We start from the raw sequence: 20,824 nt of genomic DNA, 5'->3' as shown, positions 1-20,824 counted from the left end.
GAGGAGAGCCAAGACGCAGGCTGCCCCCAGCACCCTGGCTCCCTGTCTCGAGGGGGGATGAAGCCATAATTAAATTTGTCTCCAGAGATATGCAACCTGGAATTTGAGGCAGAGTAAAGATACTGCTTTTGTTTCAGGATGTGAAGGTTCTGCTTTTGGAGTTTTTAATTAGCTCACCAAGCGGGAGTAATCAGAGAACTTATAGTGCCATTACACCACGCTGACTCATGCTTCCCATTAGAACTTGGCTCTTCCCCTATTGGCACTACCCTGGAATCTTTATCTTTCCAACTAAAAAAATAAACTCCTTAAAGGAAGGACTAATTCTTACTTTTTACTGGATTGTGCAGAATGTCCTCAGTGAATGATGAATTGAATGAACGAACAAATGAATGCACCCATGACTGAGTAGGATTATTTATAAGAAGCTGAAACATTGCGGCTAGGGAGATGGATCAGCAGCTAAAGGTGCTTGCAAAACATGAAGGCCTGGATTCAATTCCCCAGCATCCACATACAGCGGGGTGCAAAGTAGTGCATGGATCTATGATCCCAACAGGCATATGACAATGGGAGGTGGAACCAGGAGAAACTGAAGCTCAAGGACCAGCTAGTCTGAGGCTTGTTCACAGCAGCAAGAGACCCTATCCCAAGGAAGATGGAACACAGATACCTTGAAGTGATCCTCTGGCTGCCACACACATTGTGGTATGTGCACCCAAATACACACACACGCACACACACACACACACACATACATTCACAGGCCAAAACATTTTGGTTAATGATACATTGCTGTAGCGGAACTGTATTCATTCCATATTCTGCTAAAATATTATCTGAATCTTCTTTTAGAAATACATCAGTGGGGGCTAAAGAGATGGCTTAGCAGTTAAGGCTTTCAAAGCCTAAGGACCCAGGTTCAATTCCCTAGATCCCACATAAGCCAAATGTACAAGGTGGTGCATGTGACTGGAGTTCATTTGCAGTGGCTAGAGGCCCTGAAGTGTTCTCTCTGTCTCTGTCTCTCTCTCTCTAATAAATAAATAAATAAAATTTTATTTTATTTTTAAGAGGGAAAGAAAGAGAGAAAGAGAGAAAGAATGCCAGGGCCTTTCAGCCATTGTGGATGAACTCCAGATGCGTGCGCCCCCTTGTGTACATGTGCAACATTGCATGCTTGCGTCACTTTTGCACCTGGCTATACGTGGGACCTGGAGATCCCAACAAGCATTCTTTGGCTTTGCAGGCAAGTGCCTTAACTGCTAAGCAATCTCTACAGCCCTAGAAAGAAAAACAAAGACTTGTAAAAGAAGTCCATCAGTGGGTCAGGTGTGTGGTACATGCCTTTAATCCCAGCACTCTGGAGGCAAAGGTAGGAGGATCACTGTGACTTTGAGACCAGCCTGAGATGTGGATTCCAGGTCAGCAAGGTTGGGCTACAGTGAGATCCTACCTGGAAAAAACAACAAAGCAAAACCATCAGTGGTGAGTACTTGTATCTCAATGATAAGAGGTTTGGCCTAGCAGGGACAAGGCTCTGGTTCAATCCCTAATACCACAAACAAAGTCAATAAATGTACTTTACCAGAAAACAAAGACACAGGTTACATATGTGCACAAGGTCAAGATACTTGTTCATTATAGGAACACAAGTTAAACTCACAATCAGGTATCACTCCAAGTAGCTAACATTAAAGCAAACAAGTGACAATTTCAAAGTTAGACCTATAGTAGTCAATCAGTAGAAGCAAAATTCATAATGTTAAATTTACATGCTGCAGCATCAATTTCTAGTCAAGAATATTGCCCCATAGAAAACCTGTGTGCCATGAGCTTTGACCATGGGATGTTGAACCTGCAATAGACTTGTTTGTGATTTACTAAGACAAAAAGAAGAAGGAGGAGGAGGGAAGGAGGAAGAAGAAGATAAAGTCAGGTGGGGGAGTGCACACCTTTAATCCCAGCACTCGGGAGGCCAGGGCTTCCAGCCACTGAAAACGAACTCCAGACGCTTGCGCCTTCTTGTGCATCTGGCTAACGTGGGACCTGGGGAATTGAGCCTCGAACCGGGATCCTTAGGCTTCACAGGCAAGCGCTTAACCACTAAGCCATCTCTCCAGCCCTTAACTCATGTTTAAGAGAAGACAGGCTGGGCATGGTGGCACATGCCTTTAATCCCAGCACTCGGGAGGCAGAGGTAGGAGGATCACCATGAGTTCGAGGCCACACTGAGACTATATAGTGAATTCCAGGTCAGCCTAGGCTAAAGTGAGAGCCTGCCTTGAAAAAACAGGAGAAAAAAAAAAGGGAGGGAGAGAGAAGAGAGAATTTCAGTGTGGATAATGAAAATGATAATCTGCCTCTGGATTTTTTTTTTTTTTCATGCCTCAACAGCAGCAAAAACTCATCAATGGAGAGATATTCAAACTAGCCCTGTGCTTCCACTCTTGCACTGTCTGATCCATTGCCCTGTGCCTCTACCAACAGGTGTAACCTCAGGCAAAGCAAACGTCAGCAGGGAAATCATACGCAAACAAAAGATAACCACAAGCCAGAAGGGGATCTAGAAATTACTCACACTGGTTTCCAAGTACATAAACCACAAAACTTTTTCTTTAAAGTATGAATGACAAAGTAAAAGCCAAGCATGATGGCTCAGGCCTTTAATCCCAGCACTGTAGACATTGAAGTAGGAGGATTACAAAGAGTTCAAGGCCAGCTGGGCTGCAGAGCGAGTTCTAGGCCAGCGTTAGAGTAAGACTCTGCCTCAAAAAACAAACAAGAGGCTGTGGAGATGGCCAGGTGGTTAAAGGACCTTGCTTGCAAAGCTTCCCAGCCCAGGTTCAATTCCCCATCTACCCATGTAAAGCCAATGGGCATTCATTTGCAGCAGCAAGAGACCCTGGCATGTGCATACATGTACATACACACATGCAAATAAATAATTTTTTTATATTTTGTTGATTAAATGATTTGTTTGAGTGAAAGAGAGAGAAAGAATAGGAGCTCCAGGACCTATAGCCACTGCAAATGAACTCCAGACACATGTGTCACCTTGTGCATATGGCTTTATGTGGGTATTAAGGAATCGAACCTGGGTCCTTTGGCTTTGTTGGCAAGTGCCTTAACTGCAAACTCTCCAGCCCCAAATAAATAATTTTTAAGGGAAAATGCTCAGCTAGTTAGGGTTCTGTGGAGATGAGGTTCCAGAGCCCGGGCAGCTCCAATCTCCACCTGTCCACCCAGATCCCCATGGTGACAACCAAAGTGTCATCTGAAAGCCATTGAGAATGTCCTATTACTTCATTCCAGAGCTGTGGGAACTGGAGGTCAGGAAGGGGCAGGGACTTTCACAAGCCACAGGGCAAGACAATCCAAGCTGGAACTAAAGGCAAGCAGTTTTCTAATGGCCACTTGTGTTCTCTACCAACACACACTATCTTCTTGACTCACACAGAAGAGATAAAGAAGGACAAGCCGTGCTGGAAAAGAACGCGTCCCTCACAGGAACAAATCCGAAGTGGAAGACTGGTAAGCTACAAAGCCTGGCACTGAGCACTCGAGCGTCACTCGCCTGCATTTAAACAAAACACTGCTTCATTTGTGGTGGTCTAGAGCTGTTGAGTAAGGTTTTTGAACATTAAAAATTAAGCCACAGGCTTCACAACTACTGTGCCTGTGTTGAGCAGATTCACATATACAAGTAGACTATGTCTGCATGCACGCAATTCCACTTTGGAGTAAGTTCAAGCCATTAATGGGACTACAGGGGAATGAAGATGGGAATGAATAACCAGCAGAATTAACTAGTGACTAACGGGTGATGCCCAGCATGATTGATGTTGTTTGGGGAACCCCAGCTTCGAACAACCATCTGTACTTTGAAGCATCTGTATTTCAAAACCAAAGGTCAAGTCGAGCATTTCCTTCTTGGGATTGTATGTTGTAGAGTTCAAGGTTCATATCAACACATGTAAATTATTTTCTAAAGCACTGTAACTTTCCTCTACTTGAGACAGCAGAAATTCAGGCTAACGCTGGGTCTGCACTGAAAGCCAGAAGACTGGACGACATCCCGACGTGCTGAAGCCTGAGACCCCACTATTCAGAGTGGCATTTTCACCTTTTCAGTCCATAAAAGGAGGGTTTATACTACTCAGAGATTAAAGTCCCCAGAAGCTTGACACTGATTATTTCCTGGCCTTATCTATCCCACATTCCTGAAGCATGTCTCACCTCCTCCAGCTTAAACACTGCTCCAGTGGTGTGGCTTGATGCGCCCTTGCTGGAAGCGTACTGAAGCGCTGAGGACAGGCTCTTGGGGAAAAAAAAAAAAACGGGAAGTTCTGGAGCCGGTACCGACCCCAGCACAGGCCCATGGCAGAGATGGTCTTCAGGAACAACAGTTTGGTGGGCACAGATGAAATGTTTCCTCCAGCGCATCCCAACACCACAATTCTGCCCTCCCACACCAGGCTGGAAGGGAAGGCAGAGGGGTCATAAGAAGCAATGGACACTAATACCCATTAGGATGACTACTGTCAAAAATCAAAAAACAAGCCGGGCGTGGTGGCGCACGCCTTTAATCCCAGCACTTGGGAGGCAGAGGTAGGAGGATCGCTGTGAGTTCAAGGCCACCCTGAGACTCCATAGTGAATTCCAGGTCAGCCTGGGCTAGAGTGAGACCCTACCTCGAAAAACCAAAAAAAAAAAAAAAAAAAAAATCAAAAAACAAGCCGGGCGTGGTGGCGCACGCCCAGCACTTAGGAGGCAGAGGTAGGAGGATCTCTGTGAGTTCAAGGCCAGCTTGAGACTACACTGTGAGTTCCAGGTCAGCCTTGTCTACAGTGAGACCCTACCTCAAAAAAAAAAAAAAAAAAAAAAACAAAGAGAGAGAGAGAGAAATAAGTCGAGCATGGTGACATACACCTTTAAGCCCAGCACTCCAGAGGCAAGGTAGGCGGATCTCTGTGAGTTCAAGGCCAGCCTGGGATGACTGAGTTCCAGATCAGTCTGGCTAGATGAGAATATACCTCAGAAAAAAAAAAGAAAGAAAGAAAGAATAGAAAATGATAAGTATTGGCAAAGATGTGGAGAAATTGAGGTCCTCTGTACTGTTGGTGGGGTTGTAAAGTGGGGTACCTGATTGGAAAACAGTAAAAAGTTTCCTCAAAGAATTAGAGTAGGAGACTAAGGAGATTGCCTAGTTGTTGAAGTGTGACCTTACAAGCATGAAGACCTAAATTTGATTGCCAGTACTCACATAAGAACTAAGTATGGGGCTGGAGAGATGGGTTAGTGGTTAAGGCAGTTACCTGTGAAGCCTAAGGGTCCAGGTTTGACTCCCCTTGACATAAGCACAAGGTGGCACATGTGTACAAGGTGGTGCATGTGTCTGGAGTTTGATTGCCATGGCTAGAGGCCCTAGTGCACCAATTCTCTCTCTCTCCTCTCTCGCTCAATAAAAAATAAAAGAATATATTTTAAAAGAGCTGGAGAGATGGCTTAGCAGTTAAGCGCTTGCCTGTGAAGCCTAAGGACCCCAGTTTGAGGCTTGATTCCCCAGGACACACATAAATCAGATTCACAAGGTGCCACATGCATCTGGAGTTCGTTTGCAGTAGCTGGAGGCCCTGGCATACCCATTCTCTCTCTGTCTGCCTCTTTCTCTCTCTGTCTGTCACTCTCAAATACAAAAATAAATAAAAACAAAGAAATAAACAAACAAGTATGGCAGACATGCCTGCAATTCCAGTGCTGGGGAGGCAGAGACAGACAGATCCTTGGAGCTTGCTAACCAGTCAGTCCAACCTAATTGTTGCACTCTAGGCCAATGAGAGACCCTGTCTCCGTAGAGGTGGCTAGCACACCTGAAGATGACACCTAGGGTTGGTCTTCTCTGGCTTCCACATATAAACACATACATATACATGTAGACCTACACACACATGCACCCCCAATACACACACACATACACACATTACACAAACAGGTCCAGCAATTCCACTTCCAGTATATCCAAAAGAATTGAAAGCAGAGTTTCAAAGAGATATATGTACAGTTGTGTTCATAGCAGCACTGTTCATAACAGTCAAAAAGCAAAAACAAGCCACATAGCCCTCAGTAGATGAATAAAAATTCTCTCTCTCTCTCTCTCTCACACACACACGTGCGCACACGCACATGCATGCACACACACACAACGGAATACTATTCCAAAAGGAAGGATATTCTGTCGCATGCTATTACTTTAGAATCAAGGATAGCTCAACTGCCTCAACTCTATGTGGAAGGAAACTGGGTATGAACAACTGTCACTCCATGGACTGTATTTCAAGACAACTCAGTTTGAAGATTTTGAACCTAGGTAGCAGGAACAAGAAACAATAGAATAAAAGATCTTTGTTTTAAACAAAGAAACTTTAGGACTCCTTTAAGGCTAGGTACTTTTAGAGAATTTTGAATAATCTATAAAAATTCACAAGTTTTCCACAGCCTATTATGAAAAGTGCCATGAAGCACAGGACATGATGAGGTAGACAAAACAACTTTACATACACTTTCATAGAAAATACATGTTTGGGGCTGGAAAAATGGCTCAACGGTTAAGGCACTTGCCTGCAAATCCTAATGACCCAGTTTGATTCCCTAGTACCCACATAAAGCCAGATGCACGATAGCACATATATCTGAATTCATTTACAGCGGCTGAAGGCCCTGGCATGCCCATTCTACTTATGTCTTCTCATTCTCTCTCTCATTCTCTCTCTCTCTCTCTCTCTTTCCTCACAAATAAATACATAAAAATATTTTCAAAAGCAAGAGAAAGCCAGGCATGGTGGCACACGCCTTTAATCCCAGCACTTGGGAGGCACAGGTAGAAGGATCGCCATGAGTTCGAGGCCACCCTGAGAATACATAGTGAGTTCCAGGCAAGCCTGGGCTAGAGTGAGACCCTACCTCAAAACATCAAAAAAAATTAAATAAATAAATAAAGCAAGGGAAAAAAATACGTATTTGTTTAGTCCCAGCATTTTTGTTTTTCTTCTTCATAAAGGAAGTGAGAAGCTATCATCAAACAAGATCATCTGGGGCTGGAGAGACGGCTCAATAGATAAAGCTTTTGCCACACAACTCTGAACAGCTGAGGTTAGAGCAGCAGACCCCACATCAGTGTCAAAAGCTACGGCAGACTCCTGTAATCCAGTGAGCCCACGGCAGAAGGGAGACAGAGACAGGAGAATTTCCTAAAAGCTCACAAAGAGGAGTGATAAACAAGAGCCCACACTCACACACAACAAATACACTGATAAATAAAATATTTTTAAAATGTGATGGGGGAGTGGGGAGATGGCTCAGCAGCTAAAGGCACTTGCATGCAAAGCCTTCCAGCACTGGTTGAAGTCCCTAGCACCACGCGAAGTCAGACACACAATAAAAAGTGGCACATGGATCTGATTTTTTTTTTTACAGTGGTATGGTGGTTTCATTCAGGTGTCCCCCATAAACGTATGTGTTCTGAATGCTAGGTCCCCAGCTGGTGGCAATTTGGGAATTGGATCCTCCTGAAGGTAATGTATTGTTGGGGGCAAGTATACAGATGGCATAGCCAGCTTCCTCTTGCCAGTGTTTGGCACACTGTCCTGCTGCTGCTGTCCACCTGATGTTGGCCAGGGGGTGATGTCTACTCTCTGCTCATGCCATCATGTTCCCCTGCCATCATGGAGTTTCCCCTTGAGTCTGTAAGCCAAAATAAGCCCTTCCCTCCCACAAGCTGCTCTTGGTCAGGTGTTTTCTGCCAGCATGGAAAATCTAACTGCAACAGTAAACTGGTACTGAGAGTGGGGTCGTTACTGCTGGTAACCTGGCTCTGGTTTTTTGCCTTTTGGGGCTAATTTTTGAGACAAATGTGAAAGGATTTGAAACCTTGGCCTAAGAGACACCTTGTAGCACTGTAAGTACAGCTTGATGGACTATTCTGGTCAGAGTTGAAAGACCTGAATGCAGTAAGAACTAAGGACTGTGAGGTTTGGCTTATAGGGGGAAGAAAGAGCTTGGCCTGGACAGGGCTAGAAACAGTTTGAGTGAGAGGCTTGCTATTATGCCGTGTCCTGAGAACTTGTGGAGGGTTGCATTACATAGAAATAGACTTGTGTGAGTAGGAGGAAATGGCACAGAAAAAAATTAAAAAAAGAAAATCTTTGGGCCTAAACTTTTGCCCACTCAGATGCAACTGTTTGAGAGTTAACAACCACTGAGATTGGGTTAGTTGATCAGCATTGGGACAGCAGGAAGAATGCCAATTGTTTTGAAAGTAGGGACCCTAAATGCTGAAAGAGTGTCCTGTTCTTCAAAGCCTGCTTTATTCACCTCTAGATTAACAAACTGGTAGCCTACCATGTACTACAGAGTATAACAAATGCAGGAAAGAGAGGATCATCGTATTTGCAACACGGTTTTGTGTTTTGGAAATGACCATGAGCAGTGTGAAGCAGGCTTGTTGGATTACCTGCGAGGAGGCCCAAGGGAGCCGTGAGCATGGACTGCAGGTTGCAGTGGAGACCCAGTGGAGATGTCAGGACTATGGGATGGCTGCCAAAGAAGGCTTCCAGAACCTGATTAAGTTTTCCAAGACTGTGAGTAGCCTAACTGGAATAATGGACCTGGAATTCCAGAGGCTAGTCACTTGTTAGAATCACTGGACTTGGAGATTTGTCACTGATAGATTTGTCAGACTTAGAGCTACAGAGTTTGATGTTTGATCTGTTTGTTTTAAATCTTGTATTAGTTGAATATTTCTTATGTGTTGTAAATACAGGACCCCCAGATGGTAGCAATTTTGGGAAATGAAATCTCCTTGAAGCGAGGTATTGTTGGGGGCAGCCTCCGGGTATAACAGCCATCTTCCCTTTGCCGGGGTTTGGCACACTCTCTGCTGCTATTGTCCACCTGATGTTGGCCAGGAGGTGATATACACCCTCTGTTCATGCCATCGTTTTCCCCTGCCATCATGGACTTGCCCCTTGATTCTGTAAACCAAAGTAAACCCTTTCCACTCATAAGCTTGGTTAGGTGTTATCTGCCAGCAAGGTGAAGCTAACTGCCACAAGTGGCAAGAGACCCTGGTGCACACACACACGTGCACACATACACACACACTCACACACACCATACACACACACCATACACACACACACATAAACATACACGTACACTCACACACACACTGCCACAAGTGCCAAGAGACCCTGGTGTACACACACACGTGCACACATACACACACACTCACACAAACATTCACACACACCATACACACACACACATAAACATACACGTACACTCACACACACAAATTGCCACAAGTGGCAAGAGACCCTGGTGTACACACACAAATAAACAAAAACTGTAACAACAAACTGAACATGAAATAAAACTAAAATGAAAAAAAAAAAAACAAGATTGTCCAGAAGGGAGAGGGGAAAGTAAGAGGTGGTCTGGGCACTCCTCTGCTCCTTCTCTAAAAGTGGAGCCAGCATGAGTGATACTCAACGCACACACTGCCTGCTCTCCACTCACAGGCCTGTGGGCAGTTTGCTGTCTCTGCTCTTGTTTTCCTACTTTAACTGAGATAAATTACAAAATGATGGCATGAAGCTGGGCGTGGCAGTGCACACCTTTAATCCCAGCACCAGAGAGGCAGAGGTAGGAGGTCATCATGAGTGCGAGACCACCTTGACACCACATAGTGACTTCCAGGACAGTGTGGGCTAGAGCGAGACCCTACCTCAGGTGAGAAAAAAAAGTGATGACATTAGAAATTAAAGCAGGTTGGGCATTGTGGCACAGCGTATAATCTTGGTATTCAAGAAGTAGAGGGAAGCTGAGTGTGTTGGCGCATCCCTTTAATCCCAGCACTCTGGAGGCAGAGGTAGGAGGATCGCTGTGAATTCAAAGCTACCCTGAGACTATATAGTAAATTCCAGGTCAGCCTAGGCTAGAACAAGACCCTACCTTGAAAAAAACTGTAAAAAAAAAAAAGTAGTAGAGGCAGGAAGATTCATGCCAGCCTTGGCTACACAGTGAGTTTCAGGCTAGCCTGGGCTACTGTGAGAAAACTTATCTTAGAAGAGAAGGGGAAAAACAGAAAGGGAAAGAGAAGATAGGAAAGAACAGGGATACAACTGTCTCTTAAGCTTCCAGTGATATATTTTCTAATAAAACAAATCAGAAAATCACACTGCTGGCTGCTATAGAAACCAGTCAGACCGACAGAGCTTGAACCTTGGTGCACAGTCAGCTGGAGAAAGGGGAGCTGCCACCCCAGTAACCCAAACATCTGAACAATGACCTCCCAAGAATCTGCCCGTGCATATAAAGCAGTTAGTGGGGGCCGGCGTCGCTGAATTTAACACATGCACAATTTCTAAAGCCCTCGACACTGCCAACTAGAGAGTCTGCAGAGGCATTTTTTTTTTCTTTTTGGATATTTTCCAGTGGGATATTTTGTTTCTGCTATATTTAAGCATTTCCTGATTTTCTCTGCTTCTATTCCTTGTCACCCACCCACTTAGCTATTCTTATTGACGCCAATGCCTACAGGAGACGTGAGCAGCCAAAATGAGAGAGAACAAGGCCAGGAGAGAGAGAGGGAGGAAAGATTGAGCTGGGCCCCAGCCACCCCAGACAGACCACGGCTCATACCTGCGCACAGCCGCCAGGAAGATGTCTCCCTCTTCCATGTCTGTGGCCACATTCACCCCACTGCTTCCCACCAGCTTCTTCACTGCCTCCTTCAGGCGGCCCTAACTGTAGCTCACACTGGCCTGGGCACCCCTCTGCAAGGCCAGCTTGCGCGTCTCATCGCTTCCGGCAGCAGCTACGACCTGTGGAAAGAAGGCATCGTTTCTGATGCTCCCGATGATTGGCTAGGAGGGACAGACTCTGCCTCCCCGGACTTCAGCCCCGGGGCTTCTCAAGGGAACCACTGTGGCCTCCTCCCAAGCATCAGGCCTCATCCCGCTGGCCCCACCATGCCCCAGGACTGTGTATTGGATTGGCTGGTTAGCTGGAGAGTTATGTTTTTGAGATAGGGCCGCACCAGGTCGTCCTGGCTGGCGTTGAGAGCTCTTGATCCTCCTGCCTCAGCCTTCTGGGAGCTGGATTCTAGGAGTATACCACCAGACTTGGCTAGGAAGCATCTTAGTCGCCTTTCCTCCTCCCTCCCTTTTATGGTGCTGGGGATTTAACCCAAGGCCTTGAACATGCCAATCAAGTACTCTCCTGCTGACTTACCCCTAAGCCACGCCTGTGTTTTGATTAGTGACATTTATTGGCTTCTTCGTTTATTAATAATTAAATAAAATCTTTGGCACACTTTCAGGAAAAAAAAAGAAATTGTACTCAGATACTGAAGAACATCAAGGGGTCTGGGGATATCCAAGGGCAGTACGCTTACAATCGCATTGCTAGGGAGGTGGAGATAGGAGGGTCTCTGGAGTTTGCTGGCCAGCTAGTCTAGCCGAATTGGTGAGTTCCAGGACTCCAAAGGTAAGAGATTGAGGAAGACACCCAATGCAAAACTCTGGCCTCCAAATACACACACATATGCACACACATGTGCATGCACACACACATACATACACACCTACCGCATACACACATGTAAAAAGCATCAGTGCCTCTGTAGGATTCCAAACCCTCCCCTAATTATTTGGAACTGAAAGCTCCTCTCATATATTCCCCAGGGTAGTCTTCAAAATATCACTGCTCAGGCTGGAGAGATGGCTTAGCGGTTAAGCGCTTGCCTGTGAAGCCTAAGGACCCCGGTTCGAGGCTCGGTTCCCCAGGTCCCACGTTAGCCAGATGCACAAGGGGGCGCACGCGTCTGGAGTTCGTTTGCAGAGGCTGGAAGCCCTGGCGTGCCCATTCTCTCTCTCTCCCTCTATCTGTCTTTCTCTCTGTTGCTCTCAAATAAATAAAAAAATAAAAAATAAAAATAAAAACAAAATATCACTGCTCCCTGGGACATTCCCACTCAGGGCCACAGTGCGCAGACACTAGACGAGCACCAGGCACTGATTCCATGCTCAGTGAGCCCTGCAGGGAATCGCTTCCTCTCTTGGTGCCTCGCTGTCTTGATCTGTGAAATTGGGATAATAAACACTAAGATTACCCATCTCCCAAGGGTTGTGTACGATCAAGGGTAAGATAATTGCTGTCGAGGCACTATGAAAGCAGGATGAAACACCGGATGGAAAGTGTGATCAAAATGACCTCTTCCAAGTTGGGGACGTGGCACATGTTTAACTTTTACTTTTGTTGGTTGCTGTTTAAAACCATTTCTGGTACATAAGAAAAGAGAGCTCATATTAATTTCAATATCTGAACTAAAGCACATTTTTTTTCTATTTTAACCTTTTAGAACTAAACAAATGATGCAATTTTCCTAGAAATGTTCAGTAGGTGAAATTTTCCTAGAAATGTTTAGTAGACATTGAGACCAATTATGATCTTGTCCCCTAAGAAGAGCTAAAAGCCCTTCCTTGCAACATGAAAGGTGTTAATATTCCACAAGGAGCCTCCTACTACCTAAAATTGCTCTCAGAATTCAGACATCCTTCCCAGTGGAAGTTAAGATGAGAAGGGAGAAATGCTATTTAAGGCCAATTCAAATTATGTCCACACTTCTAAGTCTGGGTGCTATATGAACATCCCAACCCCATGCTCCACAGGACCCTTACACTGATGTGTCCAAAACTGAACTCTCCGTCTCCTCCTGTCCTCTGCCTCAATGAATGACGATTCCAGTTAGCCTAGCTGCTTCCTCCCATGCACTGTCTAACAACAACAAAATTCATTAAGAGATACTTAGCAACATGCCACGCCCTCTTCTAGGCACACTGCACATGCAATCACAATAGTCCCCAGCAACACTATGAACAAGACATGATTTTAAAAGTGAAGAAACTGGGCTGAAGAGATGACTTAGCACTTAAGGCACTTGCCTGAAAAGTCAAAGGACTCAGGTTCGATTCCCCAGGACCCACATAAACTTAATGCACAAGGTGGTGCATGTGTCTGGAGTTCATTTGTGGTGGCTAGAGGCCCTGGCATGCCCATTTGCTCTCTCTCAAATTTTCAAAAATTTTAAAAATGAAGAAACTGATGCTCTTAAGCTGGAGGCTTAAGATAGGCTTAAGAGCCTATTTTTGTGAGCCTATCTCAGACTACTTTACTGTCTTTCTGGGCTGGGAGATGGCTCAGCAGGTGAAGCACTTGCTTCATAAGATGAAGGACGACCTGAGTTTAAATCTTCACTTCCCACATAGAAACGCTGGGGAGGCAGAGACAGGAATATTCCTAGGACTTGCTGGCTACCTAGTCTGGCCAATTCGGTGAGCTCTAGGTTCAATGCAACAGCCAATCTCAAAAAAAAAAAAAAGAGTGACTGAGAATGGCACCCAGTGTCTAACTCTGGCTTCCACATACATGTGTGCATACACATGCACCCCCCTGACATATATATATATATATGACATACAGAAGTAAAACTGAAAACTGAAGTCTTTCTTCCTTTGACTAGTAGGATGCTCGCAGTCTCCCAACTCTCTAATTTTTCCACTTCGGAATCTCAGCTCATCACCTCCGCTGGCTTGATTCGGGCATCGTAATCTCTGGCCTGTGACCCTGCCCCATTCACCTCTGGCACTGCCGTGCCCCTCAGCCCCACAGAGTGAGCTCTCAAACTGCAAAGATAATGCAGGGCGTCATTGGTGCATGCTTGTAATCCCAGTATTTGGGGAGCTGAGGCAGGAAGGCCTCAAACTTGAGGTCAGCCTGAGCTATGCAGCAAGACCCTGCCTCAAAAAGCAAACCAAAAGGCAAAGGTGACCATGTCATTTCCCTACTGAAAATGCTTAATAGCCCCCCACAGGCTCTAGTGAGCATATGGTCTTACTGCTGGCCTGCTAGCTGGCTAGAGTTATTGTTCACCACTTCCCCCCAGCTCCTTTGTTCCAGAGATGTTTATTGCAATTCCCTGAGTGCATGGTGCTAGCCTCCTGTTTCTTAGTCTTCTAACAGGCCCTCCCATTACTAAAATGGCCTTCATCTGCCCTCACCCTCTATTCAAATGCTATCAACTCCTTCAGAGGTTATCTTAAATGTCAACCTCCTTCTCCAAGGCCTCTTTTTCTTATATCCACAGTCTCAGAGAGATGGCCCTGAGAAACCTGCTTCACTTATTCATTTGTTCATTCCTTCCTTCATTCAGTAGTTCTTGAGTGCCTACTGTCTTCCAGGCACCATAACAGGTACTTGGATTATTATGTGGTCCACACATACATTTTCCCTATCTTCCCCAGTGGGGATTACAGCCCAGGTGGGAGGAAGTCATTGGTCCAAAAATGACACATTAATCACAGTGAGGTATGTACTAAGGAAGAACAGCACGGGGTATTGTAAGACCATATATGAATGGTGGAGAGAGGAGGCTGATCTAGTCTGAGGACAGAGAATACTTCTCTGAAAAGTGACATATGAGTTTAAATCTGAAGTCACAGAGGGAGAGTTCAGAGCATCTGCAGAGGCCTTGGAGGAAGGCAGCCCTTGCCAGATTCTGTACCTGAGGGGACAAGTGACACACTGCAAGGTCTCCTTTTAGTCTAGAAGCAAGCAGACAGCAAGACTCTTCTCTAGGTGCTGTGTTTCCCCAGGACTGCAAGAATGACTTTTAACAAGTGACTTAATACACTCCATGGCGTTTTAATACACTTCTGGAGGTTGTTATTTTTAATGGAGACACTAGCATGCAAATACCTTGGCCTGAAGAATATTTGTTGCCACATCTATCACTGCAAGGCCTGTGGCTCCAGCTGCTGCTGTCACTAAAACAGTCTCTCTGTGCAAGAGAAAGATGAACATTACTGCAGAAACCCTCAAACTCCATCCAGTAATGATTTTAAGCACATGTTAGAACTAGAACATTGCAAAGCAAGAATGTGAGGGCTGGAGAGATGGCTTAGCGGTTAAGCGCTTGCCTGTGAAGCCTAAGGACCCCGGTTCGAGGCTCGGTTCCCCAGGTCCCACGTTAGCCAGATGCACAAGGGGGCGCATGCGTCTGGAGTTCGTTTGCAGAGGCTGGAAGCCCTGGCGCGCCCATTCTCTCTCTCTCCCTCTATCTGTCTTTCTCTCTGTGTCTGTCGCTCTCAAATAAATAAATAAATAAAAATTTAAAAAAAAAAAAAAAGAATGTGAGCAAACATTTCATCCAAGCCTTCCCGTATGCTGCAGTCACCTCGTTGCTGGGACAATGCACCTGATCTTGGCTTACAGTCTCAGGGGGAAGTTTCATGATAGCAGGGGAAAGTGTAGCATAAGCAGAGGCCGGACATTACTTTTGCCACAGCCGGTGGAAAGCAGCAGCGGGAGAGTGAGTGAAGCTAACACTGGCAAGCAAGGGGCTAACAAACCTCAAGGTCCACCCCTAGTGACAAACCTCCTCCAGCAAGGCTCCACCTCCCAAGCTGCCATCAGCTGGGGACCAAGTATTCAGAGCATATGAGTTTATGGGGGACATCTGACACAAACAACCACAACCCACATCTGTTCTCCAGCCTTGAGGGGTGGGAATCATGTGTCATTTCTAGACCAGTGCTAACTTGGCCAGTTGCAAAGACTTTCCAGGGAAAGGATCCCCTGAGCTCTCTAGCCAGCCTCCCCCTCATGGCAGTGACAACGGTTCCTTTGAACATCCAATGCATACCACAAAGCTTTTATCCTGAAACCATCCTCTTACTACACACTGCGCAATCTTAGAAGGTGGTGGTAGGTAACGACTCCTGCTCAACTAAAGGCAACTCTGAGGGATGGAGCTCTAGGGGAAAAAAAAAATCAAGAGGCAGTTTTCTGGGGCTGGGATTTAGCTCAACTGGTAGAATGCTTGCCTAGTATACGTGATGCCCTGGGTGTGATCCCCAGCGCTGTATAAAACCAGGTGTGGTGGTGCGCAACTGCAATGCAGGTAAGAGGATCAAGAGTTCAAGGCTACTTTCAGCTATATAGTGAGTTTGAGGCCAGCCTGGAATACATGAGACCCTGTCTGAAGAAAGCAAAAACAGGGGGAAAAAAAGAAGCAGGCACGTGTACCATAGACCTCTGTCAAACTCAAATGAAGGGAATTAAACAGCAAACCAACCCTCAGCCAGGCATGGTAGCACTTGCTTGTGATCGCGGTGTTTGGCAGGAGGTTCTTGAGTCTGAAGCCAGCCTCATCTGTGCAGTAAGACGTATCTCAAGAAAATAAAATTAAGTAAAACTAAATGAATCCCATAAACTTGAAGGTTTTCTATGAAGCAGTCCCCAGAGTTGTCAGGTCTGGGACAATAATTTTTCCAAATTCAGATTGGCCCAGTTCACAGCCTACCATTTCCAGACAAAAGGATGGCTCAACATCCAGTCCCCAGTATCAAGAGACTACCTTCCTTTGGCCTTTCCTCAGCCTAAAGGAATCTGAGTGGAAGGGAAGGGGAGAGAATGGGAGGAGAGAGCAAGGCCTTATTTATGTTATTTGGTTGGTTGCTTTGGAGACAGTCTAATGTAGCTGAAGATGACCATGAAGTCCTCATCTTCTAGCTGCCACCTCCAAAGTGCTGGGACTATAGGCATGTGCCACCGAGCCCAGGTCTTGTTAGACACTTCTAGGTTAGATCCTTAACTACTGAGCCATCTCTCCAGCCTATTGTTAGACCCTTCTAGTAACAGCTCTCTATCTTCTACACAGTCCTTACCCAGGCTGGGTATGGGCCTGACGCTCTAGAGCCAAAATAGCAGTGCCATAAGATATGGGCAGTACTGCAGCTTCTTGTAGAGAGACATTTTCTGGAATCTTCCACAGGGTCTATTCAAAAGATAACCGTGACTTTAAGATTAAACACTTGTACCTGGTTACAAAACCTGTTCAGTAAACATGATTCAATCGGGTCGCTACTTTGAAATAGGAAGCACAAGTCAAGACCAAGCCATGATAGAGTTCAGGACTCATGTGCATTAGATGGCAAAGCCCTAAGATTGGCATGGGCTTCAAAGGATCTCATTTGTGGAGAATAGACCACAGTTTACTGTTTATGTTTATGTTTATGTGATACATAAAATTTACCTCAATAAAGTCAAGGGTGGGAGGCGTCCACTAGGGGGCACTACTCATTTCCTGCTTATCTATACAGTGCCACCTGGCTGGCTCTGTTCCCAGGGCTAGCTCTTTCATAAGCTCTATGGAGAGACAAACCCACCACATCCAGCTCAATGTCCTAAACCAGTTTTTCTACCCAAACTAGCTAACTATGATCCAACTGGATAGTCAGCCAGTTGCCCAAGCACTGCAAAACAAAGTGCCCCTTTTCACTAAAACAATCTACACAAAGCTCTGTGGTAGGTTGTCACACCAGTAAGGAGAAGGGGTTTGCATTTGAAGAAAAAAAAAAAAAATACTGCTGGCTGAGAAACAAGATATAACCAAAGAAATATAAAAGGGGGGCTGAAGAAAAAGAGAGGAAATAAGGGCTGGAGGGATGGCTTAGCAGTTAAGGCATTTGCCTGCAGAGAGCCAAAGGACCCAGGTCCAATTCTCCAGGACCCACATAAGCCAGATGCACAAGGAGTGCATGTGTCTGGATTTTGTTTGCAGTGGCTGGTGGCCCTGGCATGCCCAATTTTTTTTCTCTCTCTCTCTCAAATCAGCAAAAATAAAATATTAAAAAGGAAAAAAGTGAGAGGTGGAAATGAAAGGAAATGAAGGAGGATCGACTTCTCCATGCACTGACGTTAGGAGGTAGGAATGCCTTATGGCAGCGAGGCACTCTTCAGCCACAGTAGTGAAGCTACTTACCCCATAACTAGAGCTCCCTGAAACAGAGAGAAAATATGTTCAAAACCCTGGCCTTGCATATGCCTCTTCATAAATTAATTGAAAAAAATGAAAGATAATACACATCTTTGATCCCATGAGACATACTTGGCCTTAATATCTACTCAGAGTTAATGTATAGTGAAAAATAACAATTCTCCCAATGTTGCTACCAGGTTGCCAAGCCAGTGAGAGCACATTTTAGACAGTGATGGGTGGCCAGGGAAGGTTGGTAGGAGTTAGAGGTCCTACCAACTTGATTGCTTCTTTCCCATGAAACTCAAGCTTGAAAAGTCTCTTTTCAGTGACAAAAGGCCAGGTGCTGTCATTTATTCATAACAAAAAGTTTGAGGAAAGCCAGAAACTTCTGCCAGATTCCTTCTCCTTATTAAGAATCTGTTCTTTCCCTCCTATCTCAGGTTTCCTTTGGCATTTGCTGGCAAAGGTGAGGAGAAGCAAGACCTTTGGGTATGAGGGATCTTAGCATAGTTCTCACAGCTACAGGAGCATTGATTCCCTAGATTTCAGAACATGTACCTCTTTCACAGTGCTGACATCTGTACTCATCTCCAGGACTGTCCCAGAAAACTCCAGTCCTAAAACATCATTTAAAGATCAGGTTATCTGCAAAGTCCAATACCATGAAAATGAGGGGGCGGGGGAGAAGGCCACCTTATCTGCACCTTGAAGCTCGTAAGGTTTGAGTGCCATCATTTCAACCTAGGCAGAGGGCTAAAGCTTTGTACTCAAAAACCCAAAAGAATTGGCATAAGAGTTCATGATCACAGCCTGAAAAGCTATGGGAATCCCGCTCTTGACCTTGATTAAGGGATCTTTTCAAGAAAGTGCAAAAAGGGCTGGAGAGATGGCTTAGTGGTTAAACGCTTGCCTGTGAAGCCTAAGGACCCCGGTTCGAGGCTCGATTCCCCAGAACCCACGTTAGCCAGAAGCACAAGGGGGCGCACACATCTGGAGTTCGTTTGCAGTGGCTGGAAACCCTGGCATGCCCATCCTCTCTCTGTCTCTGTTTCTCTCTCTCTCTGTTTCTTTCTCTCTCTGTCACTCTCAAATAAATAAATAAAAATAAAAAAACAAAAAAATAAAGAAAGAAAGTGAAAAAGCATAAGGAATCACAGGCACACAAGTAGTATTGACCCTGATCACTGGGCCCTTAGGAGCCTTCAAAACCCAAGTACAATGATTACCAACTCTGTTCGTATCTATCTCTTTCCATGTCTCCTCCCTGCACTACAAGGCCCTTGAGGACATGAATTGTGTTTATTCAGACAGTACTCAGCTCAATGGGATGAACTCATGTTGTCTGTCCTTTCTTCTTTCACCTCTGAAATTTCTGAACTCAATGACTATGCATTCCCACTTGACCTGCCAGGGGGTTAACTCAACTGTGTGACATCTTCCTCCATCCAGCATTTTAGCCAACACAAACAGAAGGAAGTGATTCCAACTGTTAAGACATAACCGCACGCCCTAAGACCCAAACAAAACAACTATGTTGCATTCAGTACATCCTTAATAATATTTATCCACATAAAACATAAGTGTACTGTAAACATGTAAAGCTCTACTTACAGTCCTTGAATAAACTTCAAAAACAAAAAATATTAGTCATTTACATATTCAGGATCTAAAAGCGATCAAATTAGACATAATGAACATCAGTGGACTGCTAAGAAATGTATAAAGTTTTTTCCTTCTTTTCCCCTGTTTGAACCTGTAGCATTAGGTTTCTGTGGGCATACCTGCAATTCTTCAGTGAAAAAATAAAACTAAGGCAACATTAAGGTAGGAAAGGAAATGACCAGGGCCAATAATGATTCTGGCAAACAGCATTCTGGGGAACATAATGATGTGTGAAAATTGTCATTTATTCATCTTAAGGTATTTACTGAGATGTACTGTGAGGCAGGTACTGCGCAAAGCTGAGGGTATAATGTTGAGCACGATAGACATAGAAATCCCCCTCAGGAATTCACATGCCGCCCTCCCCCGCTCATGCCCCCATAAACAGTGATTTTGACGTAACAGAAACCTCACTGTTGTCAGGCAGTGTCTGGGAAGATAAACATGGTTCTGAAAGCTCTCCAAATCTTTTGTTTCCTGACACAGTCATTTGGTCCTCCATACTCACCAGTAGTAAAGGGAAGGGGAGGCTTTTCCTGATACTGACCATGGCAGACCAAAATATCAGCAAAGTTAACTCCACAGAAATGGACACCAACTCTGACCTGCAAAGGCAACAGAGCAGCGAAACAGAGCAGAGTACCTCCTGGAGACAAACTTCATTCAATAATTAATTCAAGAAGGTTTATCGACTCAATTTCAACCATAAACCAGGTACTGAACGAACAGCCAGAAACCCATTCTGAGGCAAAACGGGCATTCTCTGCCTTTGCAGATTGAAAAGTGTCATAAAGACATTAACCAAATAACAGTGAAGCTCAAGTGTTCTTATAGCATTTATCATTGCTAAGACAGGGTCCCACCAAGCTGGCCTTAAACTCACTATGTAGTCTGGGGTGGCCCCAAACTAGAGATCCTCCTGCCTCAGTCTCCCAAACCCTGGGATCACAAGCACGAGTCATCATGCCCAGGGCAAATGTCTTAAATGTGCAAAGGTCCTGCGTTAGGATCAGAAGAAAAGCCAGTGAGCCTAGAATCCAAAGAGACAGATATGAGGGGTGGAGGAGAGAAAGGACCACACCACACAAGGATTGGTAAGACTATATTAAGGATCTTGGCCGTCAAACTAGGAACACCAGGAAGCCATTGAAGGATTCTAGACAGAAGGAAAACATGACCAGCTGGAATCCTGGAGGCTAGCCCAGATCTCCATTCTGTGCTCATGGCAAAGCCGTCACTGAGGCAGAACGGCAGCTGCCACAAGTACTTCCTCTGGAC

The 20,824-nt window shown here is 45.1% G+C and overlaps 1 pseudogene; it reads right to left on the bottom strand.

Annotated features, from left to right (window-relative positions):
• LOC101613913 overlaps window positions 1-20,508 on the bottom strand; it is a 54,098-nt pseudogene extending 33,590 nt beyond the window's left edge.
• Window positions 20,509-20,824: the final 316 nt, after the last annotated feature.

Source organism: Jaculus jaculus, chromosome 1 (assembly GCF_020740685.1).
Source record: "Jaculus jaculus isolate mJacJac1 chromosome 1, mJacJac1.mat.Y.cur, whole genome shotgun sequence".
In the NCBI taxonomy this organism is placed as follows: domain Eukaryota; kingdom Metazoa; phylum Chordata; class Mammalia; order Rodentia; family Dipodidae; genus Jaculus; species Jaculus jaculus.
This window is presented reverse-complemented; position numbering and strand designations above follow the sequence as displayed.